Source organism: Arachis hypogaea, chromosome 7 (assembly GCF_003086295.3).
Source record: "Arachis hypogaea cultivar Tifrunner chromosome 7, arahy.Tifrunner.gnm2.J5K5, whole genome shotgun sequence".
Taxonomy (NCBI): domain Eukaryota; kingdom Viridiplantae; phylum Streptophyta; class Magnoliopsida; order Fabales; family Fabaceae; genus Arachis; species Arachis hypogaea.
In genome coordinates, this window is record NC_092042.1 from 52,119,829 (window position 1) to 52,133,970 (window position 14,142).

The window sequence follows — 14,142 nt, forward strand, 5'->3', positions numbered from 1 at the left end:
GAGACTAATTAAATTGACCTTTGAATCCTAATTATTTCCTAAGAAAAGGTTGGGATTATTTAGGTTCAGCTCAATTAGCAAGATAACGATTATTAATTACGTTGAGTTTAATAACTGTTGAGTTACTAAATTCTTAATCAGAACCAAAAGGGAAAAAAAGTAAAATTGCTGGAATAATAAAAATATCCTTAGATGGGAAGCAATGACAACTTAATTCAAAGAGAATAATTATAAACTGAAAATACCTCAATTATCATTAAATAAAAATGTCATCAAGAGCTAATTGGGCAACATCAATCAAACATAATAAAGGCTTCAGAGTAATCAAAATATAAAAGAGAAATTAAATAGTAAAAAGGAATATTAAACCTGGATTGAGAGTCACTCTAGAAAGAGAAGTCCTAAATCCTAAGAGAGAGACCTCTCTCTCCAAAACTACATCTAAAACATGAAAAGTAAATTATGAGAGGCTTCCTTCTGAATGGATGCATTCCCCCACTTTATAGCCTCTAATCTGTGTTCTCTGGGCCGAAAACTAGGTCAGAAACAGCCCAGAAATCACTTACAGCGCTTTCTGGTCCGTACAGGTCGCGGAAAAGTGACGCGGCCGCGTCGTCCACGCGACCGCGCGGATTGGGTGTTGGCCAGGTCACGTGTTCGCGTGACCCACGCGTTCGCGTTGCCTGGCGTCGGGGCAACTATAAAAAATTATATATCAAATCGAAGCCCCAGACGTTAGCTTTCCAACGCAACTGGAACCGCGTCGTTTGGACCTCTGTAGCTAAAGTTATAGCCGTTTGAGTGCGAAGAGGTCAGGCTGGACAGCTTAGCAGTTTCTCCAACTTCTTGCATTCCTTTCACTTTTGCATGCTTCCTTTCCATCCTCTGAGCCATTCCTGCCTTTATAATATCTGAAAACACTTAACACACATATCAAGGCATCTAATGGTAATAAGAGAGGATTAATAATAAGCAAATATAAGATCAAAGAAGCATGTTTTCAATCATAGCATAAAATCAGGAAGGAAAATGTAAAACATGCGAATTGTATGAATAAGTGAGTAAAGAGTTGATAAAAACCACTCAATTGAGCACAAGATAAACCATAAAATAGTGGTTTATCAACCTCCCCACACTTAAACAATAGCATGTCCTCATGCTAAGCTCAAGAGAAACTATAAAGAGATGAAGAGGAATGGTGAAATGTATGAAATGCAACCTATGAATGCAACTACATGCTAAATGTTTCTACCTACTTGGTTAAGAGTAAATAAGTTCTCCAAGACAAAAATAATTCAAATCCCACTAATTCAAATCATATAAAATAAGGACAGGTAAACTTGTGAGAAGATAGCTCATGAAAGCAGGGAACATAGAATCAAGCATTGAACCCTCACTGGTAGTGTATATCACTCTAACTCTCAAGTGTCTAGGGTCAATCTCTCTATTCTTCTCTAGTCATGCTTTCTAAACTTTGTTCTTCATCTAACCAATCAACAAATATTTAATGTACCAATGCAAACATCATGAGGTCTTTTCAAGGTTGTAATGGGGCCAAGGTAAGGGTGAGGGTATATATATAAGGCTAAGTGAGCTAGTGAAGTGAATCCTTGAGTAGTCTAAGATCTCACCTAACATATACATACTATATAAAAAATTTAAAATTATACTTAGCTTCCCATAATTTTTCCTACTTTTGTATTACATGCTCATGTATCAAATTTAATTTTGAATTTCGTCCCATGTGCATTGATCCTTTTTATTTTGCATTGGGGGTAATATTACTTTTTTTTGTTGTATCCCCTTATTTAATATATTTTTTTTCAATGCACATGGTAATTTAATTATTTTGACTTCACATGAGCATGCTTCCCAAAAATTTTATTTTGAATTATTTCATTCTTTTCAACTTCCTACCCTTTGTTTTTATCATCCATGTTCCCAATAGGTTTCCCACACTTAAACAATTACACAACTTCTATCTTAAGCTAACCAAGGATTCAACTTGGAATTTTAAATTTGTTTTTCTGCTTAAGGCTAGTGTTGTGATTTATAGAATAAGAGGGAATTAAAGGCTCAAGGGGGCTAACAAGAGTGATGTAAAAGGTAGGCTAATTTTGGGATAAGTAAGTTAGAATCAAACAATGTCCTCAATCATATGCAAGCATGTAGATATATTAAATATGGACATACAGAATGGAACAAAGCAAAGATTGCAATTCTAGAGAAGGAAACACACAAAAATAATTATGGTTAAATAATGTAACCATGTAAATAAGCTCAAAGTCTCACAGGTTGTGTGTTCTTTAGCTATAATTCATGTTCCAATTACAACTTCAAACAAATTTTTAACATAAAAATTTTCAATTTAAATTAGTGAAATTTTTCAAAAATAGGATTTTAAAAGAAATTTATTATTCTAATCAAGTAGTAACTAAATGCACAAAATCATCAAATAAATATGCAATCAAATATGCAGATGCAACAATGAACAAATAAAGAAAATAAGATTATTGGTGTTGAAAAGAAAGTACTAACCCACGGAGATCGGTATCGACCTCCCCACACTTAAATATTGCACCGTCCTCGGTGCATGCTGAGATGTGCAGGTGGACGGGTTGTTCCAACTGAAGCTTTTCTTCAAGATTTTGCAGATGGACTTGTCTGTCTCCCCATGTAAACGTCTTCCGCTTCCCTTTCGGGTGGCCATCCTGAAAGAAAAAGGAAAGAAAAGTAACCCAAAAATAAAGATAGAAAGTAAATGAAATATGGGTTGAGTAATGCCAAATGATAATGGTCTCATTTACATGGAAGCTTCAACATGTACGTGAGAAAATGATAGAAGCCATGGCATACCAGTGGTATAAAATTTGTAACATAAGGGAGGAGAGTGTAAGACAATATAAATTCATGTCAATGCAAAATTAATACAAATAACATAAAAGATTAACATTGACTTAAATAGTATTGCCCAACAATGTAAAACAAGTTACCAAAATAAATTCAAGAAAAGATGTAACAGTTGAATAAGAAGGGATATTTAACACCAATGGAAAAATAAAAGAAAAAAATTCAGAAAAGAAAATAAAAATATGCACAAATTTAAAATGCAATGAATGAGATATGCAAATAAATTAAAATAAAATAAAAAAAATAAGAAGAATGAGAAGGGAAAGAAGGGAAGAGGAAGTAAATAAGAAAGGAGAAGAAAAATTAGGATTTGGAGGAGAGAAAGATAAGATATGTGGCAATTTTAGGGTGAACTGTGCGGCGCATGCGACGCGGCCGCGGAAGGCACGCGTTCGCGTGGGTGCGCGTCAGGTAAGACGACGCGATCGCGTCAGTCACGCGATCGCGTGACCCGTGTTGCACTGCTGGCGCGAGTGCAGCCTCGCGCCAGCACAACTCTCTGTTCAAATTAATTTATTTGCCAAAATTGGGGTGACGCGATCGCGTAGGGCACGCGATCGCGTGAGTGTGCGTCAGAAAATAATTGACGCGGCCGCGTCGGCAACGCGGTCGCGTGACAAGGATTGTGCTTCCAGCACCAATCCAGCACCACTCTCGCACAATATGGCATTGTGCACCCTTTTACGTCGAAAATGCAGGGTACGCGGCCGCGTGGGGCACGCGGTCGCATGGGAGGTCATACATCCCATTCGACGCGGACACGTCAGCGACGCGGTCGCGTGGGTCGATATGTGCCATTAGCACTCCTCCAGCCACGCTCCTGCGTGACTCTCTGTTAACTTTTTAATTTTCCTTTCTCTCCAAGCGACGCGGATGCATCGCTGATGCGATCGCGTCACGTAGCGAAAATTTTTTTTTATATATGCATGAACAATGCAGAATGCAGTGATTAATATGAGTGCTATGCATGATTCCAGGTTTACTAAAGTAAAATGAAAAGGAAATAAAAATAAAAACAAATAATGATGAAATAAACTGAAAAAGAAACGACCATACCATGGTGGGTTGTCTCCCACCTAGCACTTTTAGTTAGAGTCCTTAAGTTGGACATTGGAGGAGCTTCCGGTTAGGGTGGCTTATGTTTAAATTCGTCCAAAAATCTCCACCAGTGCTTGGAATGCCAATAGCCTCCGGGGTCCCAAACTAGGCATGTGAAGCTTCTGAACAGCTTCAAACAGATTTTTAGGTTCCCAGGGTGATAAATGTCAGAATAAACTCCAGGATTCCAAGCATTGCTTTTAAATCCGCCTCCGTTTTGATTTGTAAGTTTCCATTCGGGCGGGTTAAAAAGTATAATCTCACCGTGGTGACCAAACGTTCTCCGTGATCCATGCAATTGAGCATGATACCAATCCGTGTACTTCGAGGTGAAGCGTGGAACTTTATTGAACCTTGTGCACCAGCTCTGAGTACGAGCCATTTCCCTTTTACTCTTAAAGCCGCAGAGAGCTCTAAGCTGACCATCTGTTTCGAGTAAACCATATTCAAGTGAATAAGTAAAGTCTAGTTAAGGATTGTACCCACTTGAAGCTTGTATTAGGTGGTAGTGGCCTTGGAATAGGTGTTTCTGGTGGTTCTGTAAGTTCTACTCCCTTATGCTCTTCTGTGAATTCCTCCACTTCTTTGCAAAGATCTTCAATTGTATCTGTGTCCTGGTCAAAGTCTTTCGTGTCTTCCTCATTACTCAAGTCATAGATTGGAGGTTGAGAGAAATCTACCTCCGCATCATCTTCATATTCACTTGGGGAAGATTCTTCGATCTCAGAGAATTCACTTGCGGACGCAAGTTCATCACCAAGAGAGCTAGACTTGTGAATATCACCATCAAGGGAATTTGCTTCTTGGATTATTCCGTCTGATTCCTCATAAACGACTTGCTTTGGAGATTGTACAGTATCTTCCTTAGCATCAACTGTAGCATCCTGGACGGATTTTTCCTCAATTCTGGATACCCAAGGAAGTTCAGCATCGTCTAGATCTTCAACCAACTCTTCTTCTTGAACAATGACAGCTTCTTCCACTTGTTCTAGTATGAATTCATTCTATGCCTTGTCTACTGGAGTCTCTAGTATTTCTTTCATGCTACGCTCTTCATCGGGTTGTCCACATGGAGCTGTGATTGATCCTTGTATATTTGAGCGTTTAGTGGCCCATTGGATTAGTGCGTGCTCCAGTTGTTGAATGGTTGTTTGAAATTTAGTTATTGTTTCTTTTAGACAATCTTCTGCTTCGTGGTTTGCTGGACTTAGACATGATACATAGGGAAGTGGTAATGACTGGGAACGATTGGATTGGTATTGGGGTAAGGAAGGATCATATGATGGCGAATGGTGAAGAGAAGCTTGTGAGTGTGGTGGTTCGAGGTTATGTTGAAAGGACAGTTCGTATGCACGGGGTGGGGCTTGTTGGTAGTTACAAGGTTGTCCACCATGTCTTTCAGCTGGGTATGCGCGGTAGAATGGTCTTTGTCCAGGATATCTCGGAGGGTGTTGCTGCCAAAAGGGTTGATTAGATCATCTTGGTTCCATCCATCCTTGATTGGTCTGACCTTGATGCACATTCCTACTGTAACTTCTATTTCCTTTAACAATATCAGAACCAAACTCAAAGCGAGAGGGGTGAGAGTTCATAGTAGCAAATAAAGATAAAAAGGAAAAAACGAAAATAAATAAACAAGCAAAAGAAAAATATTTACAATAACCAATAATAAGGCACACATTAGCAGTTCCCCAGCAACGGCGCCATTTTGATGAGAGAACTTTTGCGTGGTCTAGAAATTTGCGGATAAATCCTCATTGCAAGTATAGTTTCTAAACCTTCAAAAATCCTTTCATACAAACGTTTTGGGTGTCACAAGTAACAAACCCCTTTAAAAATTGTTAACCGAGTATTCAAACCTCGGGTCGTCTTCTCAAGGAACTGCAAAGAAGTATGTTCTTATTATTGGCTATAAAGGTTGTGAATTCGGGGTTTAGAAGGTGAGAAGCAAGTGATTTAAATGACAAGTAAAGTAAATGGCAATTAAAAATAAATAAATAACTGTAAAACAACTTTTGGCAAGATAAGGGAATTTAGAGGTCTAACTTAGTTATCTCTCTCAACTATAATAAAAGTTGAATCTAAACTCCACTTGGTCAACCTTTACCAGGGCAAAGGAAAGTCAAGGGACTAATTAAATTGACCTTTGAATCCTAATTATTTCCTAAGAAAAGGTTGGGATTATTTAGGTTCAGCTCAATTAGCAAGATAACGATTATTAATTACGTTGAGTTTAATAACTGTTGAGTTACTAAATTCTTAATCAGAACCAAAAGGAAAAAAAAGTAAAAATTACTGGAATAATAAAAATATCCTTAGATGGGAAGCAATGGCAACTTAATTCAAAGAGAATAATTATAAACTGAAAATATCTCAATTATCATTAAATAAAAATGTCATCAACAGCCAATTGGGCAACATCAATCAAACATAATAAAGGCTTTAGAGTAATCAAAATATAAAAGAGAAATTAAATAGTAAAAAGGAATATTAAACCTGGATCGAGAGTCACTCTAGAAAGAGAAGTCCTAAATCCTAAGAGAGAGAGAGAGGAGAGAACCTCTCTCTCCAAAACTACATCTAAAACATGAAAAGTAAATTATGAGAGGCTTCCTTCTGAATGGATGCATTCCCCACTTTATAGCCTCTAATCTGTGTTCTCTGGGCCGAAAACTGGGTCAGAAACAGTCCAGAAATCACTTCCAGTGCTTTCTGGTCCGTACAGGTCGCGGAAAAGTGACGCGGCCGCGTCGTCCACGTGACCGCGCGGATTGGGTGTTGGCCAGGTCACGCGTCCGCATGACCCACGCGTTCGCGTCACCTGGCATCGGGGCAACTATGGTAAATTATATATCAAATCGAAGCCCCGGACGTTAGCTTTCCAACGCAACTGAAACCGCGTCATTTGGGCCTCTGTAGCTAAAGTTATAGCCGTTTGAGTGCGAAGAGGTCAGGCTGGACAGCTTAGCAGTTTCTCCAACTTCTTGCATTCCTTTCACTTTTGCATGCTTCCTTTCCATCCTCTGAGCCATTCCTGCCTTTATAATATCTGAAAATACTTAACACACATATCAAAGCATCTAATGGTAATAAGAGAGGATTAATAATAAGCAAATATAAGATCAAAGAAGCATGTTTTCAATCATAGCATAAAATCAGGAAGGAAAATGTAAAACATGCGAATTGTATGAATAAGTGAGTAAAGAGTTGATAAAAACCACTCAATTGAGCACAAGATAAACCATAAAATAGTGGTTTATCAGTCGTCCAGGGTAGAAAAGTATTTTCCATTTCTAATGGGTCTTTTCATGACTTCAAAAATTATTTCTTCGAAATTTGATCCGTAGAGGGTGTCCAGCCTTTCTATTTAGATGAGAATGATGAACCTTCCTTTCCTTTGTAGTGGCAAGAAGAGCCTGTGATAACTAAATATTCTATAGATAAGCTAGAAGAAGTTGAGAAGTGTTTTGTGGATGCATTGCAAGAGTGTTGGGGCCGAGCTCCTCACTTAGATATAAAAAAAGTTCTTAGGTGACATCGGTCAGCTTCAGTCCGAGCTTGGCAGTCTTCCAACCTCTAGCCTTTATGATTTCTCAAATTGTATTTGTTGCCCTAGTATGCCTCTTGTCTTTTGCAAAGATCATGGCTTCTAAAACTTCATCGATGAAATACTTGTGTCAAACCCAGAAAACGATTGTGGCTCGGTGCCTTCAAGATAAGGAGGCCGGAGGTGCTTCCTCCCAACATTCCCCTAAGAAGTTGGATCCTGGCCCTACAACCCAAAAAAGATCATCCCAACCCCTTTCGTTTGGTTGATATATTCCAACCCGCCTTCAAAGAGCTCGGGTGCCCCATCTTCCCCGTTACCATCAGGGCTTCCTCCCAAAAAATAAAAAACTATTGGGAGGTCGGATATTAACGATAAAGATTTTGACAGGTTTGATTGGAGTGAAAAGAACATCTTTTACCATAGCCAAATAGCTATAGATGACATCGCTATCCAGAATCACCTCTACCATATGGCTCGTAATTGTATTCGTATGGTGGAGATGAGCACTGCTCTGGCTAAGGAGCTTAAGAAGACTCCTGTCCGAGCTACTCAAGCCTTCCTTGATTCTGCATGAGCTGAGGTGGAGAGGGTAAGTGGCTTGAAGGTGGAATTGGAGGAGGAAAATGCCAAGCTAAAGTATGATTTGGAGAAAGCTCATTCTCGAGCAGTGAAGGCTGAAGCTTCTGCGTTGATGGCGAAGGGGGTGAAGAAGAGGGCCGAGGAGAGTTACACTCAGACCTATGGGGAGCTTATTGATCTCAGAGAGGAGTTGAAAGTAGCCCTGGAGGAACATGTCTCCCTTCAGGAAAACGTGGTTGGGAGAATGGACGAGATGTTTGAAAATTTAAAGGCTAAAGTCTAAGTCCTGGCTCCCGACCTAGACCTTTCCCTGCTTAGTCAAGATAACATATTCAATGATGGGAAGATCGTGTCGGGCCCTGATGAGGATGAAGGGCCTTCTCTCGACCCGAAGGCTTCTGCTTCCCAGGTTGGTCAAGTTTCTACACCATCCGAGGTCCAACCCGAAGTCGTTAATGTGGAGACCTCATCTTCACCTTCTGCTGCTATCCCAGCCGTGCTGGTTTCCATGCATCCTCCGACCCTTCCTGTCAAATGAAAAGATGCCGCTACGGGCAAGGATCTCAACCCGCTTCTTGGCGAGAAATATTAAATTCTCTTTATTTTGTTTAGATGTTTGGAAGGTCCCGACTTGTGGATCCTTATGACACTGAACTTTTTTTTTGTAATAGTTAGTAGTTTCTTGAACACTTTACGTTTTTTAGTTGCTTCCACAACTTTTATAAAGTAGTATTCAAGTTATCCTTTTATATTTCAAAGAACCCTTCTGCTTTTGAAATGAAGCTAGGTTTTTTGAATTTGAATATAGTTTTCTTGATTTTGGATCTTTAATAATTCCTTGATAAGTACTGAGTTTCCTTTTATAGTTCTGACTTCGAGTAGTCGGTCTTTATTAAGTTACTTTTACATCTTGTTTTTATCCGACCTTATTGAGATCGCTTTTCACGAGTTGTTTGTATAACTTCTTACATTAACGTGTACCTCGTGGCTTCATCTTGCCGACCATTTTAGGTCGGGCAATAATTTTTGCGGTTTATTGAGCTTAAATTAATGCGTTCTAGATAGGAAACTTTTTAAAGAAAGAAATAGGAATTTTATTAATGGTCAAGAAATTCCTTTACATTAACCTATGCGCTAGGGGCTTGAGTATCCTTAGCCCTTGTATTGGTGCCTCGTTAAAAAATCCTAAATCCGGAAAAAAGAGTACACCAATGCACAAGGTTTGCTATCTAGCTATAATACTTTCTCAAGTTACATGCGTGCTAAGACCCTAGGAGCTCCCGCCATTGGAGGTTGGACACTTTGTAGTAACCTTTGCCTACACTACAAGAAAAGCACCCATTTAGCCATATTTTTTTAGGTTACATTTGAAAAGCGTAGCCTATTCCTAGAATAGGTTACGCTTTTCTCCGTGTTTCCTTTTTGCAGGAGAATAGGAAACACATTTGTGGCATCACTTGAAAAGTGTCTCCTTAGATATTATAAATATCACTTATAAAGCGTAGCCTTATCTTAAAAGCTATGAATTCACTTTTTACACCAAAGAGTGCACTTTTAAAGAGTAACCTATTTGTCAAGTTTCAGGTGCGCTTTAAAAATGTTGCCTAATGTATCTCAGGTCAAATGTATCTTAGTAAATTTTTTCCCTTTACAGCAAATGATACAGCACAAACACTTAGCCAAATCAAATGAAACGTAACACCCTCACCCTTGTTAGCTTTTCCCTTCTTCTTCGCGCCACTCATCACCCAAAATCAGAGAAATGGTCCGCCATCACCACTCACCGCTGACGGCGTCACCACTCACCTCCAGGAAGACTCTGCACTCACTCATCTTCACCACTCACCATTATATATACGAGAAATATTAACATCATCCGAATTTATTATTTAGTTATTAATTTAATTTTTTAGTCTAATAATTTAACAATTTATTTTATTTTATATTTTAAATATTAATAATAATTAATAATAAATTTTGATAATCCTCTAATATTTTATTTTATCTTATTGCATTTATTGATTTTTCTTTCTTTTGTTTATATATTATTTTGTCTAATTCATCATATAAATAGAATTAATTTCGCTACGTTACCAACAAAAATTTTAGCAATTTCTCCTAACTCTAGTTTATGCTAAGTGTCTTTTTATTGTTTTCAGATAAATAGCAATGAGTATATTTGGTGGAAGGCTAATATTAGAAAGACAAAAGAAGAACTAATTGATACAGCACCTAAATTCCTGGACTAGTATATTTCTGTTCACAAAAATTTTTGTTGCTAATTGTTTACAATTATATAAAGAGCAATTATAGAAGCTAATTTAATTTTACTTATCTTTTTCTTTATTTTAATGTGAGATGTATGAATATTTAAAATTATGATCATTCTAATACTTTTGGTTCATTATAAATATATTTGTTTAAGGATAATTTTTATTATTTGAAGAATATTATATAGCATTATTGTGTACTTATTTTATAATATTTTATTTAGGTTATAGAAAAAAATTATTAGAATATATATATATATATATATATATATATATATATATATATATATATATGCAGAAAATTAAAAAAAATGAGGGACCTAAGGCTACACTTATATAGAGTAGCTATGTTATAAAATGTGGCTACGCTTCACAAGTGATACAGTAGCGTTGAAATCGTACCCTATTCAGGTAAAAGTGGAAGCTAAAAAGCGTAGCCTTTGGTCCTGGACAGCATCACTTGAAAAGCGCACCCTATTCCCAAACGCCAAAAGCATAGCCCTTGGTGCAGAAAAGCGTAGCCTTTGAGAATAGGCAACGGCCGAATAGGCATCCCCGACTAAAGCATCTCCGTAGCCCAAAAAGTGTAGCCTTAGCCTAAGGCATCATTTTTTTTCATTTTTGGCTACACTTTTCAAGTGTACCTGAATAGGTGTTTTTCTTGTAGTGCTAAGACCTCAATTATTTTGTAAGGTCTTTTCCAATTGGCAGCCAGCTTTCCATCTCCTGATTTCTTTACTCCGATGTAATTTTGGATCAGGATGACATCGTTGATCGTGAAGTTTCTTTTGATCACCTTTTGATTATATCTTAGAGCCATCCTTTGTTTTAGGGCTTCCTCCTTAATCCGAGTTCTTTCTCGGACTTTGGGAAGAAGATCAAGCTCTTTTTTATGTGCATGGACGTTGGCTCTTTCATTGTAGAATATAACTCTAGGAGATTCTTCAGCTACTTTTATCAAGATCATGGCCTCCATTTCGTAAGCAAGTCAGAAGGGTGACTCCCCCATTGTGGAATGGGGATGGTCCGATATGCCCATAAGACTTAAGGGAGCTGGTCAGCCCAAGCCCCTTTCGCATCTTGTAGTCGGCATTTTAACCCGGCCAGTATAACTTTATTCGCAACTTCAGCCTGTCCATTGGCCTGGGGGTGCTCTATCGATGTGAATTGATGTTTTATTTTTAAGTTGGCCACCAGGTTCCGAAATTCGAGTCAGTGAATTAAGTTCCATTGTTTATGGTGATGGAGTGGAGAACTCTAAACCTTGTGACAATGTTCTTGTACAAGATTTTTTGACTTCTCTGGGTGGTAATGGTTACTAAGGGCTCTGCTTCGATCAATTTAGTAAAGTAGTTAATCCCTACAATGAGGTATTTGACTTATCCTGGTACTGGTGAAAATGGTTCGAGCTTATCGAGGCCCCATTTTGTAAATGGCCATGGCGAGGTGACGTTGATAAGATATTTAGGTGGCATAACGTGGAAGTTGGCATATTTCTAGCAAGGCAGGCACTTCTTGACAAACTCGGCCGCTTTCCTTTGTAAGGTCGGCTAGAAAAAGCCAGTTTGGATCACTTTTTTAGCTAGTGACCGAGTGATATGAGCAAAACCGTCGATTAGAAATTTCTTCTCGGTAAAAGAAAAATAACTTCGTTGCAAGTATAGTTCCAAACCGAAAAGTAATGTTCAAATCAAAGTTTAATTTTGGTTGTCACAAGTCCAACCCAATAAAAGTAACCGAGAGTATTAGTCCCGAGTCGTTCTCCCTAGGAATTACAATCGAGTGCTCAATTATTCATTATGAGTTTCACGGGGGGTTGGGTTGATACAACAAGAAATGAAAAATGCAACAAAAGTAAATCAAATAACTAAAGAAAGCAAGTAATAAAGAGAGACTTTCATGGCAAGGATTGAGAATCTAGGCTTTCTATCCTAGTCATTAATCATATTACAATAATTATCAAGAGCTAATCCTATTTAGTCATCTCCAACATAGGAAGAAGGTATAATGTTATCTTCACTTGAGAGAAAGTCAAATAAGACTAGTTAATCTCAATCCAAAAGTCCTAATCAACTCACCAATTAAATTAGCAAGAGATTAGAGTCAATGGAAATAATATTAACTAACAACTCTAGATCACCAACCTAAGTTGGGTCTTAATGACTCAAGATTGCCTAATCTCTCTTTCTAAGTCAAGAATGCTAAAAAATCTACTCTAAACCTAAGCTAAACATTTTATCAAACACTTGGAAGGCATAAAAGGAAAGTATGGTAAAAGTGCAAGAATAATAAATCTACAACTACCAATTGCAAGGAAATAACAACAATAGCTCAATTAAACATTAATACCATGAAAACATAAATTGCATTAAATGAAAAATCAAAGTAAAAAGAGAGCTCATAAACATAAAAGTGACATAGAAGGAAAATTAACAATGTAAACTAAGAGAATAAAGATGTAGGAACAAGAAATTGCAAAGAAAAGTAGATGAAAACAAGAAATTAAACCTAGATCTAAGAAAGATTAACCTAATTCTAGAGAGAAGAGAGAGCCTCTCTCTCTAGAAACTACCTAAAGCATGATTCCTAACATAATCTAATTGCTCCCCCCCCTTTGTCCAATCTTGAATTCTACATCAAATAGCCTTAGGAATGAGTTAGATTTGGGCGTGGAAAGCTCAGAAATCGCCCCCAGCGTATTGGCTTTAATGAGGTCACGTGATCAGCGTCAAGCGTGTGCGTGGACGATTCGTGTGCGTCGCTGACAAATTTCCTCCTCACGCGTGCGCGTGGCTGACAAATTCCCTTCTCACGTGTACGCGTGGAAGACGCGCGCGCGTGGCCTTAAATTCTCCAAATGCTCATTTCTTCATTAATTCTCCACTTTGCATGCTTTTCTCTTCACTTCTTCCATCCAATACTTGGCTTAAGAATCTAAAATTACTCAACCAACATATCAAGGCATCAAATGGAATTAAAGTGAATTAGATTTAGCTATTTTAAGGTCTAAAAAGTATGTTTTCACTCTTAAACAAAAAATTAGGGAGAATTACAAAAGCATACTATTTCATTGAATAAATGTAAGAGAAGTTGATAAAATCCCCTAAATTAAGCACAAGATAAACCACAAAATTGGAGTTTATCAAACCTTTCCACACTTAAACTAAGCATGTCCTCATGCTAAACCCAAGAAAGAGACAAAGAGTATCAACATTTATTCGATGCAAACAAACTATCTAAATGCAACCTATCTAAATGAATGCAACTACTTAGTCAAAATAAATTAATTCCCAAGAATACATATATAAACACAAGGGCTAAAGGTATTAACAACCAAATCAAATCCATAATTGAATTGAGTTATTGAAAAGATTTTAACAACTTGCAAGAAAGAAGATGATTCTAGGTGAAAATATGTAATTGAGCAATCGAACCCTCAGCGGATGTGTATCCGCTCTAGTGGCTCAAGTGTATAGGGTTGATTCACTTAATTCTCCTCTAATCATGCTTTCCAAGATTTTTTTTCATCTAAAAATCAACAATTATTTCATGCATGTATACATTTATCATGAGGACTTATCCATGGGTTGTAATGGGACTAGGGTCAAGGTAGGATTGTATTTGGTTAAGTGAGCTTGAAATTTGAATCTTTGATTAACTTAAGTTTCCCACCTAACCTATATAACAACTGATGAGCGGATAATTTATACGCTTTTTGGCATTGTTTTTAGTATG